The sequence below is a fragment of the Manis javanica genome, chromosome 7, assembly GCF_040802235.1.
Source record: "Manis javanica isolate MJ-LG chromosome 7, MJ_LKY, whole genome shotgun sequence".
Taxonomy (NCBI): domain Eukaryota; kingdom Metazoa; phylum Chordata; class Mammalia; order Pholidota; family Manidae; genus Manis; species Manis javanica.
In genome coordinates, this window is record NC_133162.1 from 19,667,668 (window position 1) to 19,695,491 (window position 27,824).

Sequence of the window (27,824 nt, forward strand, 5' to 3'; positions counted from 1 at the left end):
CCAGGATTTCTGACTTTCATTCTTCAAGTTAATTTCAATTATGGTAACATTCCACTGAAGCTTCCCTTTCACTGGCACCCCCCTCCCCTGACCCCTGTCCTTTCCCACCCAAGGAGCAGCGTGTGGGTCCTTATAATGTGGTGGTAGAGAGGTGGCCTGCCCCACCCCACTGCTTAAATCCCTTCTAGTGACACCAGGTCAGTCTTTTCTAAAATATCCTGAATACAACACCAGTTCTGTGGGATGTGGTTAATGATTCCCCAGGGAAAAAGAGTTTGGGCAGTACTGGGTAATTGCGTCAGTTATGGTGGGGTTTGGCTGCATGGGGTTAAGTTGGTTCACAGTTTAACCAGGCAGGAATCATCCTCTTCTTGAGTCACAGAAGCTCCAGAGCCAGGCCAGGGCTGCTGCAGCGCCTCCACATTCCCACCCGCACCCGGGCCCTCCCCTTCCCCTCTTGTGCCTGTGGCTGGTACCCCTAATGCGCACGCTGGTTGCCTTGTATTTGCATGATGGCTCCCCCAAGTATGTATATTCTAGGCTCAGAGAAGAAAGGAGGGAGGGAAGGAAGGGCATTTGGAGGAAGGGAGGGTGGAGTGGAAGGATGGAGGCAAGGAAGGGAGGAGAGGTGCCTCCATCTGGAAAACCAGCTTCCCCAGATACTCCAGGAGTCTCCTGCTTAGGTCTCATCAGCCAGAAGGATGTGCCATGGCTGCACGCTGCGTCAATGGGGTGAGGAAGAGGAATGTTCTAACAGAGCCCTTTATGGTGTTGAACCAAGTCAACCCTTCTCGTCCTGAGCATGCAGGTGGAAATGGAACCTTGGATGCTCAGTATCTGCCATATGGGGTCCAAAGTTTTCTCAGATCCTGTAATTTAAGATTTTGTTTTGTGCATGTCAAATGGCAGTGGGGGGGTTGGGTGGGGGGGACAGTAATCTTTTTTTCCCCCAGAAAATCTTCATTTTTCATGAAGAAAGTTGAAGAACTATTGTTCTGGAAATAAGCTCTGGGCAAAGTTGAATTACTATGTAATTCTGGGTAAGCCATGTTGTACAAGAGACCAATATGGTTTGTGGAAGACCCTGGAGTCTGGCGAGTCCTGCTGTCTCTCTTGCCCTCTTTCTCCCTGGTCAGTTTGTGCTTGCCCAGCCTTTCAGGTGGCTAAAGTTGGTCTCATAATCTCTCTTTGGGCAATCAGACATACATGGAAATGCTCTAGGAGCTCCCAAGGTAAGTTGCTGCTTTCTTGACGAAAGCTATAGACATTGTAGATGCTGACCCCTCTCCTCTACTTCTGCCTCTAACACAGATGCCATGCCTGGAGTGACAGTGACCATCTGGCAAAACTGAGTGCAAGTCCCAGAGAATTCCAGAAACGTGTCATTCTGTCCTTGCTAGCCACTGCCCAGCCCCAGAGGCATGTTACACAAGAAATAAGTCTCTATTAGCTTCAGATGCAGGCCTCCACATGGACATGAAGATGTTATTAAGACCTTGCCTCACAACCTCTGCCTCAACTCCTGGCATCTGGAGCTCGGGCACCTGGAGCTTCACCACATGAGCCTCAGGCATCTATCTATAGGGTATGTCAGACATCCGTAAGTCAGGCATCTGGATCCTGGGCATCTAGACCTCGGATATCTGGACCTCGGGCACCCGAGCCTCGGGCATTTGGACCTCAGGGACCTGTACAGCACTTTAGGCGTGCAGACCTCAGTAATTAGAACCTCCGGCCCTGGACCCGGGGTATCCGCGCCGGACCTCAGGCATCTGAACGGTACAGCAGGCTCCCGGCCCGCCCGGTGCACTTGCGGCCCCTCCAGCCAGCGTGCGGCCCCGCAGGCTCCCGCGTGCCCATCCTTCCAGAGCTTTCGGCTCAGGTACACTGTGGCAGCGCGGGAGGGTCGGACCCCGGAGGCTGCGGAGAGGCCGCAGCCACCCGGGGCCGCGGGCGGAGGGCGCCCGGAGGAGGCGCGCAGGCCGGCGGAGGAGGTGCGGGGCGAGGGGTGGGGACCCCCGAGTGGCGCCGCACTACTCACAGCGGCCCTTCCGCCTCGCGGACCGCGGGCGCCGGCAGGACTGGCCGCCAGGGGGCGTCTGCGTGACGGCGCCGCTCTGCGTCGTGGTTCCAGTTCCGGCCTCCGGAGGCCTGCGCGCCCCCAGCCCGCTCCTGTCTGAGGGGTGCACGCTCTCTCCCCGGCCACTGCCGGAATCCTGCCCCGAGCCGAGTGGATCCCCGGGACCGACAGCCCCGCCGTCTGCTTGACTCCAGGCCGCTGTCTTGCTGGGAACCTGGCTCCTCCCGCCACTCCCGGTACTGGGTCGCCCTCCCTCTTGCGCGGCCTCCTCACGTCCGCAGGACCCGGCGTTTGCCGTGCCCCTTAGGGCGCTGCTGTTGGGGCCGGTGGCCATCCTCCTGTAAGGTGAACCAGTCTCCAAGTCCTAGACTCGGCCCCGACCCATCTTTTTCCGCTGAAGTTCCAGCATGTCCATGGGTTTGGACAGTTCTCTCGTTTTCTGGGAAATGACGGGGCCGCCAGCCTCCAAGATGGTGTCCTTCCTGATTTACTGTCCTGCCCAGTTCCCTCCAGCTTGATGAGGCTGACAGGACAATAGTATAACTAGTAGGATATTATGGAAATGGTGAGGTGTGACTTTGGACCATAGGGCATAAAAGGCATTGTCACTTGCCCTTCGGTTTCTCTTCAGTTCCTGCTCTGGGGAAAATGGTTGTGACATCGTGGAAACAGTTAAGCAGCCCCGTGGAGGGGTCTTTGTACTGAACAACTGAGCGCTCCTGACAACAGCGTGCATCGGATTGCCAGCTCTGTCCACACCCAGTGTGGCATTCGGTCCTCCCGCCCCAGACAAGCCTTCACATGATGGCACCTCTCACTGAACTGACCTCTCGACTGCAACCTCATGGGAGACCTTGAACCAAAACCACCCAGGTAAGCTCTTCCCACATTGCTGACACATACAGACTCTGGGAAGTACTGGTCATAGTTATTTTACACTATTAAAGTTTTCATGCAATTTGTTCCACAGCAGTAGATAACTAATACATAATACCAGGGTCCAGCCCTGCCCTCGTGCTGGGCTGTGGCAATGTTTGTGCCACCACAGTGCCCGTAATAATATTTCCCGTTTGTGGCATAAATACTTTTCAGTACTTACTAAGTCCTTATACTTGGAAATTTGGAAAAATCAGAAATGGCATGGGAATTCAAAGAAGAAAGGTAAATAAGATGTAAATATGTAGTGGGTATAAGAAATGCAGTTGAATTTTAAAAAGTGAGAATGGCAGCTCTCAGGAGGTCAAGGGGCCAACGCTTGGCCGCTAAGTTTATGTGAGACTCAGAATCGGTACCGGAGGCTGCTGTATAATTGAGTATTATGTCTCAGTCATCCTGCTGTGGACTTTCAAAGACTTCTTTCCTTTACACTTGCAAAGAGAATATTAGAGCCCTGTCCAGGAGCCAAATGGAGACATACAGGTGTTAGGTGAGAAACTGAATTTTCATCTCCAAGCAATGGAGGTTTTGCAGGTAATTTATATGGGCGAGGGGTTGAGTGAGTGAGCATCAGCCTAGCTCAGTGGGGCCGTGACTGGTGCCTCCTCCCTTCTATTTTTGTCGTGATTGCAAGATATGGTTATAGTGCATTGAATAATTGGATTATTAAATATGGGCATGGTTTTTAAGGTACAAATAGCACATGTTGCAATGCAAATAGAAACTGAGCCCAGTGAACCTCAGGTAATATTTAACCTAATCCAATCACAGGGAGTTAGCTGGCACATCCACTTCATATGATTAAAACAAAAGTGGAGCCTTTTGATACACCAATATTACTCTAAATTTTTATCTATGCAGTTAGCACAAATATCTTTTCATTGCAATTGATTGTTGTTAACATATGATGAATTGTTCCTCAGGCAGACAAGACTAAATTGAAATATAATCTTTCCTGTCATTCTGAAATGAAATAGTATAAAAACAGTGTGTCACCCAGAAGGATTTGTTTCTCTTTCTCTCTCACTCTTACACCCCCCACCCCCCCACCCACATACACACAGCACATGCCCGTCACGATTTAGAATGCAGTGCTTCCATACTTGGCTTTCCTTTTCTTTCTATTGATGACAGCTTAGCAATTTAATGTTAACCCCTATTGAACACTCTAACATTCATCATACTAACCTTTGAAGATGTGGAACAAAAAAGAGCATTAAAATTGACTGAAAACTCTTTGTAGAATGATGGTGTTAGACATCAGGACTTGATGGATGGAACTCAGTTTGGGTTAAAACCATACCAGTAAACAAAAAGAATATCTTTCCATTTTAAACTTTTCATTCTGGAAATTAGGTTTCATTTATGCGCCGATTTGTTCTGATAACTTAAAATTGTTGCACAGAGATGAGGAGCAGAAGCTCTTCGGAAGCCACTGCTTAGCTGTCTCCCAGGGGACCTTGCCTTGCTCCTCATCTCCTGTTTAGACGTCGCACATCCAGGCCACGTTTTGATAGGATTTAAAGATGTTTGTCAAGCACCCAGACAGTTGGAAGACTGTTGGTAGGTTCGTGGTGTCACTTTACAGAAAACACAGTGGTATTTTTTTGGGAACACATTTACATAAGAGTAAAGACATAAAGAGAGGAGAAAGGCAATTTGCTTGTGAGGGTTTTGGTCCCTTTGCATATCCAGAAAGCATTGAATGAACTCTTTGTCTGTGTCAGTGGGGCTGACTCTTGTCTGCAGACAGGGAGTAGGGCAGGAGGCTGCACCCTACTGGTCCTTACCCCTCTCTCTCACCCCTGGACCCTACCTGGGCACCTGCTACCTCCCGGAAGGACCTAGTTCCTGGTGTAAAGGGCAGACAGGTGGAGCGGGTGCCAGGCCCCTGCTTATTGCTCTCTGGGCTGTCTCATTTTGTTTTACCGTTCAAGCTTTGGTTCACTGGGAACAGTAGTGTCCTCCCTTTTGTCCAGTAGTAAGTCTCCGAATAGATGAGGACTGGGGTTACATGTTGAATCATGGTCAGCCTGTTAGCGGAAGGTTGGCATGGGAGATGCAGGGGCCACCACCTTACTTTGACTTGGTCGCCTGCTAAGGGAAGCTTCCTTGTGCTTCACAGGGGCTTGGGATGGCCAGGCTGCCCCTGGGACGAGAGACTGTGTGATGCCCGCTGTCCCCTGAGGCTCGTTGCAGGACTCCTGTCCGCGACTGGAGAGTAGTGGAGGCCCAAGTTCAAAGCCTTAGTCTGCAGGGTGTTGTTGCTCCCCGCTCACGGTTTCAAACCTTGAAAGAAGCCCGTAACATCTACAGCTCATTCAGTTTTTTAGTTGGTGAGAATTGGAGCTCACCACACTAATGCATGTGGGTGGATATGCACGTGCATCTGTTTATATGGGTGTGTGTGTGTCTGCATGTGTACGGCTTAAAGATTAACTGAGGCATTTAACAATTTTAAGAGTTTATTGGAGCAAAAAGGGATTCCAATCAGGCAGCACTCAAGCTCAGATAGTTAGGAGCCCCGCCCGGGTGGACCTGGGGAGACTATAGAGAGGCGGAAGCCAAGCAGGGAAGTTACTGATGGCCTGTCTCCTGCCAAGTTGGCTGTGAGTGGTTACCCTTAGGTTTTGCTTGGGTGACCTTGAGGCACTGACGGGCTTAGGTTTTGGTTTGCTACTGGGGGCCATCAGGGCATTAGAGCCCCCTCCGTCTAATGGCCTCCTTGCTTCATTAATTTAACAGTGTGCATGCATGTGCGGACGTGGCCGTGTGCACATGCGTGCATGTGTGCTCACGTGTTTGTGTGTGTATGCATGCATGTAGGTGTGTGTAGCACTGCATAGAGCACGTGTGCGGTTTGCATACGTGTGTGCAAGTGCACTTTTGTTTGCGTGTTTCTGTTTATCACAGTCCCTAACCTGTGGTAACCTCTCCTATACTTGGGTTTTTGTTTGTTTTCCCACTATGCTGTTCACTCTAATGCTTGTGTGCAATCAGAAATGATTTTGAGGCCCACAAACTAGACTGCAGCTTCACGGAATTAATGGGTCAGGAGGAGCATACTGATTATGGAAGAGAGAGGTTCTTTAAACCCACCTCCTTAGCAATCAGGAAAAGGAGCAGCAGGCCTGGGAGCAGTCGCATTCGCTGCTCTAGATGGAGGGGATGTCTGTTGTCTGGAGACCAGGTTGCAGTGCTCAGGTAACCAAAGATGCCCTGCGCTCCTGTGAAGGGCAGCAGCTTCCAGGGCGCGGTGACTGCTGAGCCTTCTGTCCCCAGGCCATGCTTGGGTTTCAGACTGCTGTTCAGACAGGGGGGAGAGCATCGCACGGGTGCATCAGACAGAACAGCCCAGCTGCAGGCCACCTCCGCCTGTGTCCAGCTAAATGAAGACCAGCTGAAGCTCGGACACATTTCTCTTCCCTTTGCTTAGCCTTCTTTCTTTCTATTTCCTTTTTCTTTACCTTACCCCCTCCCTCTCCCTTCTCCCCACTCCATGTTTCCCTCTGTCTGGGTCTCCCTCCCTTTAAAAAATATCAAATGGCTATACAATCCCTTTTCTTCCCAGGCAATCCTCGCTGCATCAGATGAAAATCTGGCATAGCATTTACCTGGATACATAACCACATATTTCCTGTGGCCGTAACATTTACTCCTTAAGCTATTCTTTTACTTCTTTCCATATTTTCCCTCCACCCCCAATTTCTTAATAGTGTTCTTAATCATACAAGCACAATACACTTTCTATTTCTGTTTTGATCCTCTGGGCCAGGGAGGTGCTAACCTATGTATCTGGCTGAAATAGAGTCATGGAAACCAGCAGTGGCTTTGTTCAAGTGATTTAAGGATTACAGTTGGCTGACGCAGATTTATAGAGTCAGTCGTGTTATGTGAGTCATATGATAGGCTGGTAACAATAAGAAATGAGAGCCACCGTATTTTCTGGGTGCTCTGCCCGCCGGCCAGTCCGGGTGCTCATCGCCGCACTTCATTCTCAGCCCCCTGTGATGACCCTATGCAGCTACCTTCCATTCACTGAGTCTCCAGAACTCAGGAGGCTTCTGCTAGACCACACGGTAACCGTGGAGCTGGGATTCTAACCTGGGCAGTCTGTCTCCCATCTGAGTCTAAAGTGTCCAGAAGTGGCACAGGTATTAAAGGATGTGTGCTTCAACAGCACCCCAGTGCGTGGGGTCAAGAGGTAGCGTCTGAGGGTGCACTTGCAGCCCGGATCTCCAATCTACACACAGTTTATTTAGTGAAACGCCAGGCACTTCTGCAAAGATGGGAAAGTGGGGAGCTTTTGGAAATGCACATTCCAGGCCCCAGCCTGGACCTGCGGAATTGGGTGGGTCTGGCCTCTGGTGGATGAACCCTCCAGGGCTTTCCAGTTCCTGTGGGGCTGAAGTGGAACCCAACGGCTCTAGGGCCGACTCTATACCCTGGGCAGTGACTGAGGCTCTTTCTTTCCTCCCATAATAGGCTCCCAGCCCGGGGCCAGCGGGGTTGAGCAGGCTAGAGAATGTAGGTTCCCCACCCATTGGGCCACCCAGGCTTCGGCTGTCTGCCCTCAGGGTAACGTCTTGCCTTTGCATTGGAATCATCCATGATCAGCACTTTCCTTCTGAAAGAGTCCGAGCTTAGAAAGGTCTTCAGGGAGGACACTGCTTTTTCATTCCTACTACAACTTCAGACTTATCCTGACCGCAGCAAATGGCACCTGCTGACTTGGCAATCTCCTTACCCCTGCAGGCCGACCTGTGGGCTTTAGATGTGCATGGAGGAGGCCAGGAGAAAGGACTCCTGGGTTCCTTCTCTCACGACAGGGCCTCTCACAGGCTTTACTTCCAGGGATGGCCTCTGGCGTGGTAGTGCCACCACCTTCTCTTCCTCCTTGTGTTAACTTCCGAGGGGCGCAAAGCTGCTAGCATTCTGTGGCCTCTTTTAGGCTATTCCAGTCTAGTAGATTTTGTGATTAGAAAGTAATTTCATTCCCTAAAGCATTTTGAACCCACCAGCCATACTGGGAGAACATTGTTACAGTTGTTGCTGCCTCCCAGCTGAGATTTAATAAAACAAAAGAAACAATTCCGTATGGTAATATTAGCAAATCTGTCTTCCTCTCTCAGCCCTGTCTCCACGCCTTTTGAATTGCATTCTCTCTTCTCCATACTGTTGACTTACTTGCAGGATTTTGCTGTACAAAGTGGGGGAAATTATTTCACAGTTGCTTTGATCAGAGATCTGTTGAGGCGGTTAAATCGTTCAGCATATTCAATGTAGGTTAGCTTTGTGAAGAGAAGAGGAACAAGATCAAATTGTTACCATAAATCAAGAGGCCTGAGTACTGTCGGGAGTTTTTTCAGGTAGATTTAAAAGGTAGTTTAAACTTAAGAAGGTCAGCGATGCCGGGGATCCGAAGCATGCCCATTTTTCATTATTTCCACAATATTCTGCAGTCATATCTCTTAGGCGTCATCTGACACCTAGATTCTGTAAAACCAAAATGAAGTCACCATGACAACCAGCTGTGCGATTAATTCATTGTTATGAGTTAGCTTGGCTTAGGATCTTTGCTAAATTTGAAATGTTGGGTCTTTGTTTTAGCTGAAGACCATTTGGTAGTTTGCATTTCTTCCAGTTTCTGAATCTGGACAGTGAATGTTGCCATCTTTCTCTTCCCTCCCATGAAAATGAGTAATTGATTCATAATAGAATTTGTAACTTTATGTAACAGGAGGCTCACCACTTTTTCGGGAGGTGGAGCGGACCAGGGATATGTCCACTATGCAATAATAAAAATATTTTGCTTTTGAAAATACCTTGAAGATTTTAGGATTTTTATCTAGTGATTATATTAACTTATGGCCCACTGATATGAATGGCATTATGGAAATTTGCAAAAGTGAAAGATGAGCCTGACTTCTGTTATTTTCAAATATTCAGATGATCCATGGTTAGGGAAGAGTGTTCCATGGTTATGGGACAATGACTGTCTGACCTCTGTTATTCTGCCGTGATGCCCACTGACAGGTAAAAGCAGGAAGAAATGGCCTGAGGGCAGAAGGGGACAGAGAGAAAGAGAGGGGAGTGACAGGATTGATGATAGAGGGGTTCCCTCCTCGCAGAGTGAGGTTTATGGCTGATGTAAGTGCTGTGTGCAAGGTTTACTCAAAAGACAGCTTTATTTGGGCCATGAGATGCTCTCTTTTTGTGAAGGTGTCTGCATTCAAAACTAGCTAGTTGTTTTATTTTATTTTATTTTATTTTATTTTTTTATTTTGGTATCATTAATCTACAATTACATGAAGAACATTATGTTTACTAGGCTCCCCCCTTCACCAAGTCCCCCCCACATACCCCTTCACAGTCACTGTCCATCTACGTAGTAAGATGCTGTAAAATCACTACTTGTCTTCTCTGTGTTGCACAGCCCTCCCTGTACACCCCACGCACTATACATGCTAATTGTAATGCCCTCTTTCTTTTTCCCCACCCTTATCTCTCCCTTTCCACCCACCCTCCCCAGTCCCTTTCCCTTTGGTAACTATTAGTCCATTCTTGAGTTCTGTGATTCTGCTGCTGTTTTGTTCCTTCAGTTTTCCTTTGTTCTTATACTCCACATATGAGTCAAATCATTTGGTACTCGTCTTCCTTCGCCTGGCTTATTTCACTGAGTATAATACCCTCTAGCTCCATCCATGTTGTTGCAAATGGTAGGATCTGTTTTTTTCTTATGGCTGAGTATTATTCCATTGTGTATATGTACTACATCTTCTTTATCCATTCATCTACTGATGGACATTTAGGTTGTTTCCATATCTTGGCTATTGTAAATAGTGCAGTGAAAAACATAGGGGTGCATCTGTCTTTTTCAAACTGGAGTGCTGCATTCTTAGGGTAAATTCCTAGAAGTGGAATTCCTGGGTCAAATGGTATTTCTATTTTGAGCATTCTGAGGAACCTCCATACTGCTTTTCACAATGGTTGAACTAATTTACTTTCCCACCAGCAGTGTAGGAGGGTTCCCCTTTCTCCACAACCTCACCAACATTTGTTGTTGTTTGTCTTTTTGATGCTGGCGATCCTTACTGGTGTGAGGTGATATCTCATTGTGGTTTTACTTTGCATTTCTCTGATGATTAGCGATGTGGAGCATCTTTTCATGTGCCTGTTGGCCATCTGGATTTCTTCTTTAGAGAACTGTCTATTCAGCTCCTCTGCCCATTTTTTAATTGGATTATTTGCTTTTTGTTTGTTGAGGTGTGTGAGCTCTTTATATATTTTGGATGTCAATCCTTTATCAGATACGTCATTTATGAATATGTTCTCCCATACTGTAGGATATCTTTTTGTTCTATTGATGGTGTCCTTTGCTGTACAGAAGCTTTTTAGCTTGACATAGTCCCACTTGCTCATTTTTGCCTTTGTTTCCCTTGCCAGGGAAATATGTTCATGAAGAAGTCACTTATGTTTATGTCCATGAGATTTTTGCCTATGTTTTTTTCTAAGAGTTTTATGGTTTCATGACTTACGTTCAGGTCTTTGATCCATTTGGGGTTTACTTTTGTGTATGGGGTTAGACAGTGATCCAGTTTCATTCTCTTACATGTAGCTGTCCAGTTTTGCCAGCGCCATCTGTTGAAGAGACTGTCCTTTCCCCATTGTATGTCCATGGCTCCTTTATCGTATATTAATTGGCCATATATGTTTGGGTTAATGTCTGAACTCTCTATTCTGTTCCACTGGTTTGTGGCTCTGATCTTGTGCCAGTACCAAATTGTCTTGATTACTATGGCTTTGTAGTAGAGCTTAAAGTTGGGGAGTGAGATCCCCCCTACTTTACTCTTACTTCTCAGGATTGGTTTGGCTATTCGGGGTCTTTGGTGGTTCCATATGAATTTTTGAACTGTTTGTTCCAGTTCATTGAAGAATGCTGTTGGTAATTTGATAGGGATTGCATCAAATCTGTATATTGCTTTGGGCAGGATGGCCATTTTGACGATATTAATTCTTCCTAGCCAGGAGCATGGGATGAGTTTCCATTTGTTAGTGTCCTCTTTAATTTCTCTTAAGAGTGTCTTGTAGTTTTCAGGGTATAGGTCTTTCACTTCCTTGGTTAGGTTTATTCCTAGGTATTTTATTCTTTTTGATGCTATTGTGAATGGAATTGTTTTCCTGATTTCTCTTTCTATTAGTTCATTGTTAGTGTATAGGAAATCTACAGATTTCTGTGTGTTAATTTTGTATCCTGCAACTTTGCTGAATTCCGATATTAGTTCTAGTTGTTTTGTAGTGCAGTCTTTAGGGTTTTTTATGTACAATATCATGTCATCTGCAAATAGTGACAGTTTGACTTCTTCTTTACCAATCTGGATTCCTTGTATTTCTTTGTTTTGTCTGATTGCCGTGGCTAGGACCTCCAGTACCACTTGGAATAACAGTGGGGAGAATGGGCATCCCTGTCTTGTTCCTGATCTCAGAGGAAAAGCTTTCAGCCTCTCGCTGTTCAGTATGATGTTAGCTGTGGGTTTATCCTACATGGCCTTTATTATGTTGAGGTACTTGCCCTCAATGCCCATTTTGTTGAGGGTTTTTATCATGAATGGATGTTGAATTCTGTTGAATGCTTTTTCAGCGTCTATGGAGATGATCATGTGGTTTTTGTCTTTCTTTTTGTTGATGTGGTGGATGACATTGATGGATTTTCGAATGTTGTACCATCCTTGCATCCCTGGGATGAATCCCACTTGGTCATGGTGTATGATCCTCTTGATGTATTTTTGAATTCAGTTTGCTAATATTTTGTTGAGTATTTTTGCATCTACGTTCATCAGGGATATTGGTATGTAGTTTTCTTTTTTGGTGGGGTCTTTGCCTGGCTTTGGTACTAGGGTGATGTTGGCTTCATAGAATGAGTTTGGGAGTATTCCCTCCGCTTCTATTTTTTGGAAAACTTTAAGGAGAATGGGTATTATGTCTTCTCTGTATGTCTGGTAAAATTCCGAGGTAAATTCATCTGGCCCGGGGATTTGTTCTTGGGTAGTTTTTTGATTACTGCTTCAATTTCGTTGCTGGTAATTGGCCTGTTTAGATTTTCTGTTTCTTTCTGGGTCAGTCTTGGAAGGTTGTATTTTTCTAGGAAGTTGTCTGTTTCTCCTAGGTTTTCCAGCTTCTCAGCATATAGGTTTTCATAGTATTCTCTAATAATTCATTGTATTTCTTGGGGTCCATTGTGATTTTTCCTTTCTCGTTTCTGATTCTGTTGATGTGCGTTGACTCTTTTTCTCTTAATAAGTCTGGCTAGAGGCTTATCTATTTTGTTTATTCTCTCGAAGATCCAGCTCTTGGTTTCATTGATCTTTTATATTGTTTTATTCTTCTTGATTTTATTTATTTCTTCTCTGATCTTTATTACGTCCCTCCGTTTGCTGACCTTAGGCCTCATTTGTTCTTCTTTTTTCAATTTCAATAATTGTGACGTTAGACTATTCATTAAATATTCCTGGATTGCTATATACTTTCCTCCTAAGACTGCTTTTGCTGCTTCCCACAGAAGTTGGGGCTTTGTGTTGTTGTCATTTGTTTCCACATATTGCTCCATCTCCATTTTAATTTGGTCATTGATCCATTGATTATTTAGGAGCATGTTGTTAAGCCTCCATGTGTTTGTGGGCCTTTTTTCTTTCTTTGTAGAATTTATTTCTAGTTTTATACCTTTGTGGTCTGAAAAGTTGGTTGGTAGGATTTCAGTCTTTTGGAATTTACTGAGGTTCTTTTTGTGGCCTAGTATGTGTCTATTCTGGAGAATGTTCCATGTGCACTTGAGAAGAATGTGTATCCTGTTGCTTTTGGATGTGGAGTTCTATAGATGTCTATTAGGTCCATCTGTTCTAGTGTGTTGTTCAGTGCCTCTGTGTCCTTACTTATTTTCTGTCTGGTGGATCTGTCCTTTGGAGTGAATGGTATGTTAAAATCTCCCAGAATGAATGCATTGCATTCTTTTTCTCCTTTAATTCTGTTAGTATTTGTTTCACATATATTGGTGCTCCTGTATTGGGTGCATATATGTTAATAATGGTTATATCCTCTTGTTGGACTGAGCCCTTTTTCATTATTTAATGTCCTTCTTTATCTCTTGTTACTTTCTTTATTTTGAAGTTTATTTTGTCTGATACTAGTATTGCAACACCTGCTTTTTTTCTCTATTGTTTGCATGAAATATCTTTCTCCATCCCTTGACTTTTAATCTGTGCATGTCTTTGGGTTTGAGGTGAGTCTCTTGTAAGCAGCATATAGATGGGCCTTGCTTTTGTATCCATTCTATTACTCTGTGTCTTTTGATTGGTGCATTCAGTCCATTTACATTTAGGGTGATTATTGAAAGGTATGTATGTACTTATTGCCATTGCAGGCTTTAGATTTGTGGTTACCAGAGGTTCAAGGTTAGCTTATTTACTACCTTACTGTCTGACCTCACTCACTTATTGAGCTGTTATAAACACAGTCTGATGATTATTTCTTTCCCTTCTTTTTCCTCCTCCTCCATTCTTCATATGTTGGGTGTTTTGTTCTGTGCTCTTTTTAGGAGCGCTCCCATCTAGAGCAGTCCTTCTAAGATACCCTGTAGAGATGATTTGTGGGAGGCAAATTCCCTCAACTTTTGCTTGTCTGGAAATTGTTAAATCCCTCCTTCATATTTAAATGATAATTGTGCTGGATACAGTATCCTTGGTTCAAGGCCCTTCTGTTTCATTGCATTAAATATATCATGCCATTCTTTTCTGGCCTGTAAGGTTTCTGTTGAGAAGTCTGATGATAGCCTGCTGGGTTTTCCTTTGTAGATGAACTTTTTTCTCTCTCTGGCTGCCTTTAATACTCTGTCCTTGTCCTTGATCTTTGCCATTTTAATTATTATGTGTCTTGGTATTGACCTCTTTGGATCCCGTCTCTCGGGAGTTCTGTGTGCCTCCATAGTCTGAGCAACTATTTCCTCCCCCAGTTTGGGGAAGTTCTCAGCAATTATTTCTTCAAAGACACTTTCTATCCCTTTTTCTCTCTCTTCTTCCTCTGGTACCCCTATAATGCAGATATTGTTCCTTTTGGATTAGTCACACAGTTCTCTTAATATTGCTTCATTCCTGGAGATCCTTTTATCTCTCTCTGCATCAGCCTCTATGCATTCCTGTTCTCTGGTTTCTGTTCCATCAATGGCCTCTTGCATCTTATCCATTCTGCTTATAAATCCTCCCAGAGTTTGTTTCACTTCTTTAATCTCCCTCCAGATGTCTTTAATCTCCCTCCAAATGTCTGTAATCTCACTCTGGACTTCATCCCTTAGCTCTTGCATATTTCTTTGCAGCTCTGTCAACATGTTTATGATTTTTATTTTGAATTCTTTTTCAGGGAGACTGGTTAGGTCTGCCTCTGCAGATCCTTTTTCAGGTGTTGTTTGAAGTATCTTGGTCTGGACCAAATTTTTTTGCCTTTTCATGGTGATAGTGGCTGTAGGCAGGTTGCAGGTGTGTCAGCTGGGAGAAGAAAGTCCTTTCCTGCTTGCTGGATGCCTTGCCCTTCTCTGCTGCCTGTGATGGTTACCTGCACTCCTGGAGCAGCCACTGGGTTAGTCCCCTAAGCTGCTGTGGGCAGGGTGTCCGTCAGAGCAGCATGGAGCCCTGCGGAGATGGCAGGCACGCCAGGTGTGCTCCTCCATGCTAGTGGTGATCCTGCTGAGGCAGCTCTGTGCCAGCAGCAGCCTTTGGATCTGGCCTGGGCAGCTGTGCCTTGGGCTGGGATTCCGGTCAGCTGCTGGGAGCGCCTGCTCCCTCTGGCTCTGCTGCAGGTGCACACGGGCCTCAACCAGGCTCCTCTGGCTCCCCTGTCGCCAGTGCACGCGAGCCGTGCCTGGGCTGTTAGGTCGCACCGCTGCAGGCTCACACAAACCTCTCCTGGTCCCGTCTGCCACCGTTGGTGCATGGATCTGCTCCCGATCCCTTCCGGTGCCTCCATCCCCAGCGCATGCTGCCACTCTCCCGCTACTGGGCCAGTGTGTCGGGGTCTGTGCCAGTTGGAGAAATGACTGGCAGGCCGCTTAGTGCCGTGAGGGGCTTCAGAGATGCACTGCCTCCCCGGGGTTTAGGGTGCCTAAGTTTCCCCAAGATTCCCAGCTGCTGGCTATGTGTGCCGCTACAACTTCATCCAGCTGTGGGATCCCTGTTTCTTTAAGACTTGCAGAGAGCACTCGCTTTTTTCTCAGGGGCACCAGTTGCAGGGACCTGCCTACAGGTTTTGCTTTTCCGTTTCTCTAATATTCAGCACCCCGTGCACCTTGTGTCTGCGTTCCGGGTGCAGATTTCTAGAGATGGTTGTTTAGCAGTCCTGGGCTTTTACTCCCTCCCCGCTCTGACTCCTTTCTTCCTGCTGGGTTTTTGAGCTGGGGGAGCGTTCAGGTCCCGCCTGGCCGCGGCTTGTATCTTACCCCCTTTGTGTGATGCTGAGTTCTCACAGATGTAGATGTATCCTGGCTGTTGTACTGCATCCACTGGTATCTCTTTTAGGAATAGTTGTATTTATTGTATTTTCATAAATATATATATATTTTGGGGAGGAGATTTCCTCTGAACTACTCATGCCACCATCTTCCCGTGATCCCCCCTAGCCAGTTGTTTTTAAAAACTCTTTTAACCTGTTCCAGGGCCGCACACATCAGAATAAAACATTTAGGAAAACAGAGCTTTTCAGAAAAGTTAATGCGTTAGCTTTGGCTAACTTGGGTGCACTTAATAGAAACAGTCTTAGTATAACAGTACGAAATAAATGAGAAACACTTAGTGATATATATATACAGCCTTATTTGCTTATTTACAGATTTGCAAATTGTCCCCACAATCTTTTCCAATAAGGCCAAAGATTAATGTAGATGATATTCAGGCATGGATAAAGTGGAAGGCTTAATATGATTTGACAAGGTCCAATACATGAGTAACAGTTACAGATGCATAAAAGATTATTTTGGATTTTTTTGTTTCTTGCACTTAATGTGTGTGTATGTGTGTGTGTGTGTTGTGTCTGGCGCCCTAGGCTTGTGAACGCTACAGGAGTCCAGCCATAGGAACTGACTGGAATTGTATTTGCGAAGATTCATTTTTATGGGCATCACACTCTGGACCTGGGTTTTAATAATGAAGTTTCTGTTTAGGTGGAAACTGCCATTCAGGCATCTGCAGCTATTTTCAGGAACATGTGGTACTTGTATAGACCCCAAGGCAGTAGGAATCATATTTATTTTTATTGTAAATGCCAATATTTATGGCTATTATGAAGACAGTGGTAAAAAAGTACATTGTAACAAAGTTTGAAATAATCACTTAAAATATCTTAACAATTTTAAAATCATTGTAAATTCAAGTGTTTTTCTTCTTCTAAATTTTTACTTGATATGATACTGAAGGCTGTGTGTTTACAAACAGGCATTCATGAGTACAGTATATCTTACACACAAAACATTCAGAGTCTTCCATGATTCTTCTGTAAACATAACTATTGTCTATCTACTGCTATCAATTGTAGGGTTGGAAGGCACTTTGAAACAGATGACTGATTTAAAAAGAAAAAGAAAATGCATCTTTCATTCAGACAGACCACTGACAGTGAATGCTGGTTGTTAAGAATTCAAAGGATTTGCTAATCCTTATGTCCCGTAATTTTTGCAGGCAGTCTGTGCTCTACATTGCTCTATGGCCATATTAATCTTTCATTCCAATGCGTTTTCTTAGTTCAGCTGCGGTTTTTTCCAGTTGTTCAATGTTCCATTGCCATTGTCTTCTGTTTGACTGAAGTTTGTTCACCTGACAGTGCAAATGCTTAAGAATTGCACCATATCTCTTATGTTGTACCTCTATTTCTTTTCTTAATTTTCATGCATATTTTTTCTTCCTCAAGAAAACAAGTTTTTTCAATGATGGATTCTTTTACAGTTGTAATTTGAGCCTTTAGCTTTGTAATGTCTTCCTGTACTTGTTTCATCTGGTTTCCTTCTGGATTTTGGGAATCTTGTGTAAGCTCCTCTTTCATTGTCATTAGTTTTTTAACAAGATCTCATTTTTCATGGAGTTCAGTCATGAGTGACCATTTGCCTTCTATCTCCCCCAAACTATCTTTATGTACTTTCATTTTTGCATAATATTCATTATATCTTAGCATGTGTTCCTCAAAGTCTTCTTGAGCTGCTTCTGTGTCAAATTTAAGCTTTACATTTTCTGTATGTAAAGATTTGATTTGAGTTTTCAGGTTTCCACACTGAAGCTTGGTATTTTCTATGGCAGCATCTTGTTGATAAATTTGTCTTTCTTTTTCTTTAGTTTCTGCAGAAACAGATGCTATTTGTTTTTCAAGCTCATGAAGTTCATTCTTCTTCAGGAACTCTATGACTCTTCCTTTCTTTGTTGACTGACATTCTTCTGTGCTTCTTTTCCCCTTTTTGGTTTACCTTTACTCCCTCCTGGCTCCGGCCACAGGGCCCTTTGGCAGCTCTGGTTCATGTTCTTCCGGGGATCATATTTTATGTACAGGAAAGATTGAGATGACGAGATGGTGGATCAGAAGCACGCATATCCTGCATTTTGTCTCTGAAAGAACCACGTCAGCAAGTTTCTTCAATAAATGATTTTCAGGCAGCTTTTTACTGGGCACCTGTTATGTGCCAGGGACTAAACTCTATTCTCCATCTCAGTTGCTCTGCCCCCTCCCTGTGGCTGGGAAATGAGGCACACTGGGGGAAGTGTTCTGGGAAGGACAGTGCCTTAGGGGGGAGGGCACCGTATTCCCTCAAGTGACATCCAAACATCATGATGTTTCAAGTAAAAAGGCAGCCAGTGCTGGAGGCAACACGGTGCACAGTTACTGGGGTCAGAGCACCACTGCTCCTGGGATCTGCCTTTGTGAGAGGCCTGGGCAGTTACCTGTAAGTAGGCGTGATTGCTCAGTGAAGTGGCATCCACCGCCACACTCACTATTAGGGGGCTGCCTCTCTGTGGTCACGCTGCAGAAGTGCTCCGGGAGACGTGAGTTAAAGGGAGAAATATTTTACAACGGCGGGAGAGTGTGAGGGAGAGGTGATTTCCGAACGATTATTCAGAAACCAGTCGTCAAATTCTAATAATTTAAGAACTATAGGGTAATCTTTGTGCTTCCTGCCAGCACCTGGGGAGGTTGTAGAGGGGCCACATTTTAAATGCCACCAGGGTAAATATATTGAGTTCAAAACTACTCCGCTGTGCTCTCCCTGCAAATCATCCTGGATGCCGGGGCAGTCCACTGAAATGCAGTCCCAAGTATGTGAGGTCCAGTGAGACGGGGCTTTTACGGAGGGGGCAAACTGACGTCCTGGAATATATTTGCCAGCAGAGTGTGGTGTCAACATTATTTGCTAAAATGCCTCATTTTTGTTTCTGTTAAAGTGCTTTCCGTAAAGCTCCGTGTGAGAGGGCAAGTTACCTGGCTGGAGATGACGGCTCTTTGGCATCACGCTAGCTCAGAGGCCCTCCCCATGCCATCACAGCCTCCGTGTCCTCTCCCCTTGCTCTGCCTTTCATCTCCAGAAGCCCTGAAGTCCCTGTCACCTTTGATTTTGATGCGCTGGTCTTGAGTCATCGTTTGACTCCTTGGAAAAGGTAAAAAAGGCTTAAATTCTGCGTCTGTTTTCTTTTGGTGCATTCTGTGCAGTTGTTTAATGCTACTCACCTCTGTACAGCGCGGGCAAAGCTCACGAGGACCGTGGCGGGAGCCCACGTTTGGGGGGTCAGTGGGCGTGGGAAAGAAATTGGGCCCCTGTGAGTTCTTTGTCTGCAGGCTGGCTCTCTGTTTCTCCTGGTCTTCCTGCCTTTCTCTGTTTCTCTCTTTTTTTGGTATAAAAATCCCCAGGAAGCTTAGCACACTGCAGGCATCGGTTACCGCATGACGTGAGGTGCCTGAAGCCCGTTTGCTCTGGGTCTGCTGTGGCGGGTTAACTGTAGTCTGGGGAATGACTGCACCATCCGGTACGCTGGGCCCTGCAGTGGGCAGCCCCGCAGAGCACCGAGTTCACTTGCCGATCAGTATCCGGAATAATGTGGGTTATTCTCCAATAGCACCAATGGTGTTCTGGGGCAGACTGAATTTCCTCAAGCAACATAGTTTTTCTTAAAATCCAACTGTTCACAAGAGTTAGGAGAATAAATGCTACCAACACTGTTAACCTGCAAGACCTAGCTGAGCACCTGTGTCTGACACCTGTTTATCAGCCATTAATTCTTTGGCTGGTCCAGCCCTGCAGTGGATTCGTTGTGCTGGAGTAGGACCCACTGTGTGGACAGGCAGGGTGTGTGCAGTTGTGGGCAGGATGCCGTGAGGGGCAAGGGGCCTTTGGCTGACACTCGAGAATGCATCCCTGAGGCCTGTTCAGGCTCTTGCTGATTAAAGCAACCTCTTCCCTCTTTCCTTTGGAAAGGCTTTCAGAACTGGTGTTTCCATGCTTTCCTCCCCAGGAGTAAACACAAAGGGGAGAAGGTGCTTCTCTTGAACCTGAGAGCGAGCTGAGGTGAGCCCTGGAGGGGTACTCTGCCGCCCCAGGGTGGCCGTGTGAGGGACAGGGCGTCCCGGAGCTGGGACCAGTACTCTCCCCACGTCCAGATAGGAAGTGTTTGAGGCTTTAGCAGTCTCTGCGGTCTGTCAAGCCCTCAGTTTGCCATTGCAGCACTAACCAGGCCTAGATGACCCAGCAAAGAGGTGTGGCTGAGTGCTGACAGAACTATGAGAACAGGCATTGCTTGCGTTTTGCCTGCGGCCCCACGTTGTTGATCCATACTAACAGAAATCATGCGTGGAGGCCATGGGATTATTAATCATGCGAGTACTTATAATAATAACAATTGTAAGAATAACACTTATTAAAATGTTATTATCTTTGTAATGATATTATTGTCACAACCCTTGCATCACTAATCCTGTACCAGGTACTATTCTAAGCATTTGACATGCATTTACAGAGTTGTACAAGGTTCACCCTAATCTAATCTTAGAGCACATTTATCATTGCTAAAAGGAACTGCATTCCCATCAGCCCTCACCTCCCATATCCCCACATTCCAGGCCTCGGGTAACCAACCGCTTGACTATTTTCTGTCTCTGGATCTGACTAGTCTGGCCATTTCATATAAGTGAAGCCACATGCTCTGTGCCCTTCTGTGTCAGCTTCTTTCACTGAGCGTAATGACTTCAAAGTATATGCGTGTGTTAGCATCTCCCCACAATTTCTTCCTTGTCACAGCCCGGCGCTGTTTGTTACTATGTGGGGATAGACCACACCTTGTTTCCCCATTCATTAGGGTTGGCTATTTGGATTGTTTCCGCTTTTCTCCTATGCGTAATGCCGCAGTGAGCATTTTTGTAGAAGCTCTTGCGTGAATTTGTTTTCATTTCTTGTGGGTCTCCATCGAGGAGTGGAATTGCTGGGCCACGTGGTGACCAGACTTAGGAGGGGCTGCCAGTCTTCTGTTCCCTGTTTTTCTGCGGCCACAGTCAGGCTCACTGCAGTTTTCCAAACCTCAGACTGGGACAGCTGTGCTGCTCTGCTGCTGTGCTGCACCAGCAACAAGGAGCGTTTTCTTAGGTGGGGGCCTGTGTCCCACTTCAAGGGATTCCTGCTCTGAAACTGTGGGAGATATTTTTCCCCGTAACTGAGCTCAGATGCGAGATTCACACTGAGGTTTAATTAATCTCTGCCTTTCAAATTCCTTAAAAGGTAACTGTTTATGCAGTACACCCACATCCCTTTAAATGCATCGATAATTTTCTCCAACAAACCTCATACCCGGTGCGCTCTTTGTCTTTGCTGCTCTCCCACGTACCGCGGTGTCTGCTCTTCCCCATCTCTGGTCCTTCTGTGGTGCTCTGGATGAGTGTGGGTCTGGACCAGTACCTGCAGTGTGAGGGCATTTAGTTGTGTGCACTGTGGACTCTGATTGAGCCAGTCACACTTAAGTTGACCTGTTCTTAAATGTCAGCTTCCTTATTGTAGCGGTAATAGTGTGGTAGGTGCTCTGCTTTATTTTCCTGCTTTGTGTCTTTCTGGATTACCTGACATGAGTGACTTGAGTTTTATAGGGGAACTTGAGAAAGGTCAATACTTGTAGGGCAAAGAAAGCTTTAGGACTGTCAATGCTTGTGTATGTAAATGTGTCGTAGTGCGTCTGTGCATGTTGGTGGGTGTGTATGCTGTATGCTTTGTGTTGTGTGTGTGTGTTGTTGTGTTTGTGTGTGTATGCACACATTTTGTAGCCATAACTGAATAAAGGATACAGGAGACATCAGAAACCCAGTTCTGGGATACTGTGTGAGAAACAGCTTGTATTCGGAGGAGCAGTGGACTGAATCTTCCCTGGAATCAGTAACACTGAAGCTGAGTAGACATCTGCAGGGCTTCTCAGGGAAGACCTTAGTTTCTCCTCTGGGACTGGTTATGACAAGAATGTCCTTACTGTGCATAAGTCAACAGGGAGAAACAACTGGCTGCTTTGTCAAGATGCCCACTATAGCTGTTTTGAGGCAGTTTATGTGTCTGACTGGCATGTGCCCCTGTCAGGCCCTGGGGCTGCTGCACGCAAAGGATCCGGCCACATCACACTGCATGAGGCTCTGCTGGAAGGGCCCCTCTGAGTTACTCCCAGCCTTACACTGAGAGGCGCTGCAGACACCCGCGGGGGCCAGGTGCCTCTCCTCCACTCCTGGCAGTTTTGCTCCTTTCGCATGTAGATTCCTTTGGTCCCAAACTTTGTCCTAGTGGCATTATACTTGTAATATGACCATTTTATTTTTTAGCAACATAAGGATGAGTTAAAAATTTTTTTGATGTCATTGGAGTTAATTGATGCCTTAGAAGAACTAGAGGAGTGATTTTCACTGAGAACTATGTGTCAGTGGGTACTTAATAATTTGAAGGTGTGATCCATGATCAGTTATTCATTGACACCCTTTTCATTTGCGTTCCTGTAGAAAAGGACCCGAGGTGAGGATTTAGTGTACAGAACACCCTGGGACCGGGGTGAGGAAGTGAGAAGAGAGGGGAAGGCATCTACAAAATGGAATGTCATTAAGCCAGGTGGTGGCAGGTAACGAGCTTAATGCCCTGTGGGAACTCTAGGGGACAGTGTAGGACATGCACCCTCCCCCCCCCAAGGAACAAGGGAGTTGGGTATTTATATACCGATGTGCCTCTGAGGGGTGCTGGGACCGATGTAATTGTCCAGCCCTTCAGGCCTGCTAGTGCACAGTCCAGTCACTAGGGGGAGCCCTCCGGAAGGGAGGAGCCAGGGCTGCAGGTGGGGCCCCAGGTTCTGCCAGGATACCCTACAGCCTTATCAGAGTTGAAATAAATATGTGGGGTGAGTATGAAATTCTACTGAAGCAGCTAGAAAGTCAGAAAATGGCTTGTTTTTGCAAGAAAGACCATAAATAGAGAAAGGGATCCTGAGATGGAATTTATAATGGCTGATGTGTTTGGAAAACGCTCCTCAAGGAAACGGCATTTAACTTGTGCTTGGAGTGAAGCAAAGACTTGGATCTGTGGAGGAGAGAAGAGGAAAATCCCAGGCAGGAAGAAACAGCAAGAGCACAGGGAAGCAGGTGGCTTTGCTGGGAAGGAACTCTGGATGGTTCAGTCGTGTTTCTCTGAGTCCTGTGAGCGAGGCATGGGACACCCTTTTATTCCAGACTGTCTTTTCAAGGATGTTTTTATAAAGAACAGCTTGGGAGGCAGTGATCACATCTCCCTCTGCAGAAGAGGGCAGGATTGTCATTATAATGTCTCCGTCCAGGGTAAAGACCAGGCAGGTTTCTGCACCTTAGAGAAAGTTCAGGTTGCCTGAGCTGTGGTCTCCTTTCCCATCAGACAGCCACTGCCGTGTGGGGTCCCCTGGCCTTTGCATTGCCTGCTTGGACCTGGGGCCTGGGGAGTGGGCTCAGATGACGACACGCTGGCTGCCGCTGTTGCTCAGTAATAAAGTCTTTGTCCTTGACCCAGCAGTGCTGTGTCTCCCACCGGCATCTCTGAGCCCGGGGCAGGTGTACTTGTTTGCTTCATGTACATAATATTTCAGACTGTTTGTGGTTCTGGATACTTCTGAGTACCCTGCCCAAGTACCTGATCTCCTGTCTCACAGCATCCCCACAAACTAGGGGTTATTACTGTTGTCCACAGTTTACATCTAAGGAGCCTGAGATGCACAGAGATTCAGTAATGTGCCTGAGGTCCTCTGGTGGTGGACCAAGAAGCCAGTTTCCAGAACTCAGGTGCTGTGGCTTCAGAATGTGCTCCTTGCCCCACATGAGCAGCTCCCTGGGCATGCATTTGTGGGCCCTACCACTGTGCAGGTGAGGGTGGCACACGTGGAGCACATTTGGAACAAAGTGGCCACTTTGCCTGGTAGGAAGGAGTCCGGAGGAGGGAGGGGCATGGAAGGGAGGCTGTGATGTAGTGGCAGGAGCTCACAGTGACATTTAATGTAACAGCCACAGAGGAGGGGCAGGACTTAGTGAAACCATGTCATTTAGAAAAAAGTGCTGGAACTCATCTTATTTCCAAATTGGCATAGTGTTCATCTTGCTGTTTCCCAGTCCCAGACTGGCGTGATGAGGGTGTGTGTTGCGGGGTAAAGGAGGGCATTTCAGGCAAGGTAAACAGTGTCGGGAAGAACAGAGGGATCTGGGTCATTCACAATCTGTGAATCTCTGTCTTTTTCTGTTTCTCTATGTCTGTGGCTGTTCCTGTCTATCATCCCTTTCTCCTCCCTCCATCCATCCCTCCATCCACCCACCCATTCATCCATCCCTCCCTCCATCCATCCATCCATCCATCCATCCATCCATCCATCCATCCATCCATCCACCTATCCACCCATCCCTCCATCCCTCCATCCATTCACCCATCCATCCATCCATCCATCCACCCATCCATCCATCCCTCCATCCCTCCATCCCTCCATCCCTCCATCCATCCACCCATCCATCCCTCCATCCCTCCATCCACCCATCCGCCCATCCATCCCTCCATCCCTCTGTCCACCCGTCCGTCCATCCATCCATCCCTCCATCCCTCCATCCATCCATCTATCCATCTATCCATCCATCCACCCACTCATCCATCCATCCATCCACCCATCCACCCACCCACCCATCCGTCCATATGTACATATATATGTGGAATCTGTAAAGGAACCTCTGTTAGAATTAACATAAATTCAAATTGTGGGAAGGTTCACATTGGCTGTTTCCCCTCTACCTGCTCTGCAGGACTGCTTTTGCTGCCTGTAAACAAACAATAAATAATTATCAGCTGTTCAGCATGTGCTCTTTTATTTTTACAATTAGGCAGGCAGTCCTGACATAGGGAGAAAGTCTGGGCTGGTAGGAGACTTGGGGTAGGTGGGATCAGGAACACATTGTGTGGTCCTCAGTGTGTGTCTGAACAGGATACCACAGAGGAAATGGAGGAACAAATCTTAGAGGAACTGAAATAGATTCTAGTCTTTAAGATATAATGTCCAAGACCAAAGGGATGGGCTAGGAGATTGGAATACATGATTTGGTTTAACCAGAGAACAAGGCAGAATCCTCATTCTAGAAACAAGACACAGTGTCCAAGCTAGATGAATGGGACAGTCTACTTGCCTTCATGGGACTTACTCAAGTAAGATTTGTGAAATTCCCCATGAGTTTGGAGGGGGAAGAGCAATCATGGCGCCACATCAGGTCTGAAGCAGGCAGACGGTATGGGCAGGCAGAAGACTGCTGATTTGCGGAGGCAGGTATGAGCAACAGAAATGTGGTAGCAGAGATCCAGGCACTTGTTACAGTCTTGTGCTCCAGGTTCAAACAAACTGAGGAATTCCTGGGCTCCAGGTATTTTCTCTCACTTTTCAAGATGAAGGGATTCGTAGGCTCTTCTCTTAGTGCTGGCTTTGTAAATGAAATGAGACTGACATGGATGGGCTCGCGACTATTGGCCATAGCATTAGGATTCCCTTGCACCAGCTTTCCCCAGAGACGGAGGTCCACGGAAGTTAGGACACGCACTGGCCTAGGGATGCTCATGAATGTCAACCTTTGAAAGGGCAGGCTGGATACATGCGGCCAACACTGGACTATCTGATGGGATTCAAGAACTCAGTTCAGATACAGGAACAAAGAGAAGAGACTTAAACCAAGAGAAGCCACAACCCTCTGCAGACAGTTTATCAGAGTATGGTAGGGGCCCAGGAGAAGAGAGCTCTGTGCATACAATGGCCATTGATGCAGAGGAGGAAATTCCAGCTTAAATTCTTTAGTTGGCCAGAGGACTATGTGTGATTTTGGATGCCTCCTTTCTTTTGAGGCTTGTACAATCAAGAGAAGTCTCAACAAAGAGTCTAGCCTCAGCTTTCTCCCCTCTCTCCCACACACCATCCTTTCCCCTTGCCGTGTGAGCATGAGGCCGGGACATCGGGTCACAGAGAGGAGTTAGGCAGTGCCGTTTGTCTGTGGCACCCAGGTGGGTGGTGGATACGTGGCGCTGACTGAGTGAAGAACATTTTCCACTTCCTGTGGGGAGGTTGGGTGTTAGTGGGTGAGCAGTTTGTCCCTGATGGATGTGCACTTAAAATGTAAGCTCCTGCAACTCAAATGCCTCCAGCACCTGCCTACATTTGGGAACTCAGACTGAAGAGATAACTTGCTGAAAACATGGGAACTACTGGAAATGTCTGACTAACAGAAACACTGCAAGTGTAGTGTTAGGGAATAATTTTCCTCTATTTTATAAACAAAAATTAGAAGAGAAGTGTAATCAAACATATTTGGCAATAATGTTTTGGAAAGTCTGATTTAATTTACATTAAAACACATAAATAAGCATAATTCTCCATTTAAAGATCAACATAGTTTAGGAATTTTCCAAAGTCCAATTTATATTGCCAGTATAAGTACAGATGGGAAACGTATTGATGGCTGTCTCTAGAATTAAACGGAATGCCACTGACATTTTTAGGCCACCTATTCACATGTATGCTTACTGATAATCATTATGTCTTAATCATGTCTTGTGTGATCCACCATTTAATGACTTTTATTCAAATATCTCTTGGTTAATTATAATTGTTATTGAGTGACCTAAAGCCACTGATTTTCATCAGCCAGTTTGTTCTTTTCAGAAAAAAAAGAGTAAAATATTCCTAATACTTTTGAAGGCTATATAAAATTTGATTCAAGTAAAAGCCAGCCAGATAACACATGCAGCCTCTCAAGTGGTTCAAAAATAGTATTTTTCATTTGCACTTTTAGAATCACTAATTAAACTATTATAAACTGGCTCTGTAAAGCTGACTATATGATATAGATACTTAACAGAGTTAATCCAAGCAAACAACTGATTTGAATTCTCATACTCCTACCCCTACTCGCTGAATCATCTCAGCCAAGGTACACACAATAATCACCGTGACCAATATTTTTAAAAGTACTGAATTGAAAATTTCCCTTTGGTCACATCAGAGACATATTTTTGAGTCCCGTGAGCCCAGTGCTAAATTAGGTGAGATAAGAAATAAATGATTCTGCAATGGGTTTTTAAAATGTGGACTGGGACAGTAATGTGCACTGTGCTGAAGTGATAGATTATGCCACTTGATCTCTCAGGTTAGAGTATGCTATCTCAGGTGACAGAGAAACAGATGTGGGCCCCGGTTATCAGGGAGGGCTTGATGGCATTTCCAGGGATTTTCAGAGAGCGTACGCATTTGTCTAACACACTGGTTCTCAACCAAGGGCCGTTTTACCTCCAGTGGCTATTAGCAATGTTTGGACACAGCTTTGCTGGGAGGGGTGCCACTCATAATAAGCTGCCATGAGCAAGAGTCACAAATAGCAGAGTCAGACCTGTAAGGTATGCATGTATTGGAATAATCAGACTAGAAGCTTACTGCATTTAAACAATGTAAAAAATAGCCAAAAGGCAGGGGATTTAATGTAATGAATATAATTGGCCTTGCAGATATGAAAATAAGCAAATGTATATTCCAGAAATGAAATAAAATAACTTAAAAACATCACATGTGAATTGCAGATGAAACATAGGTGAAGAGAGAATGAATGAGTTGGAAAGCAGAGTTTTAAAAAAATCCCTCAGCAGGCAGCTCAGTGAGCTTAAAAATATGGAAAATGTGGAAGTGAGGTTAAAGGACAGGGAAGATAAATTAAGATGGTCATATAAATTAGAATTCTGGAAACAGAGAAGAGAATAGGGGAAAGACATTTGGATGATTGAATATGAGGGGCAAGGGAGAGGGAAAATTTAAAACTCTGAGGCTGAAAGAACTTTGCTGTTCCTATCAGATGGTATTGAGAAGGGAAACTTTGGGGTGGCTGTGGAAAATCTGCTTTGCAGGTAGAGTTTGCAATGATGAGATCATCGAGGTATACGGGTATAAGCATAGAGGTAATGAAGTTATGGAGGCAGAGGTTTGGGAGATCATACAAGAGGTGTGGGTGGGCCTGAGGAAGAGCAGTTTGTCTAGGGAAGGGCCCAGAGAGGAAGCTGAGGAGATCAGAATGGCTGGGACTGATTTTAGAGACCATCATCATCCCAGAGCTTTGAGAGGGAAGGAGAAAGCAGACAAGCCTCTCACAGGTACTAACAGTGAGACGAGGGAAGGAAAATCAGTTAATGACAGGAAGTGTGAGTGGTTCTGAACAAAATGGAAAAGAGGATAGCAGACTCACAGAACCCAAGAATGGACTA

At 45.7% G+C, this 27,824-nt stretch overlaps 1 long non-coding RNA gene and 1 pseudogene across 1 annotated transcript; one reads left to right on the forward strand and one right to left on the reverse strand.

Moving 5' to 3' along the window:
* Nucleotides 1–408: 408 nt before the first annotated feature.
* LOC118971541 (uncharacterized) lies at nt 409–18,670 on the forward strand. The gene is made up of 3 exons (XR_012133496.1): nt 409–525; nt 1,312–2,953; nt 18,478–18,670. It is a non-coding gene; the product is annotated as an uncharacterized lncRNA (long non-coding RNA).
* On the reverse strand, nt 16,748–17,221 carry LOC140850560 (coiled-coil domain-containing protein 122 pseudogene; annotated as a pseudogene).
* Nucleotides 18,671–27,824: the final 9,154 nt, after the last annotated feature.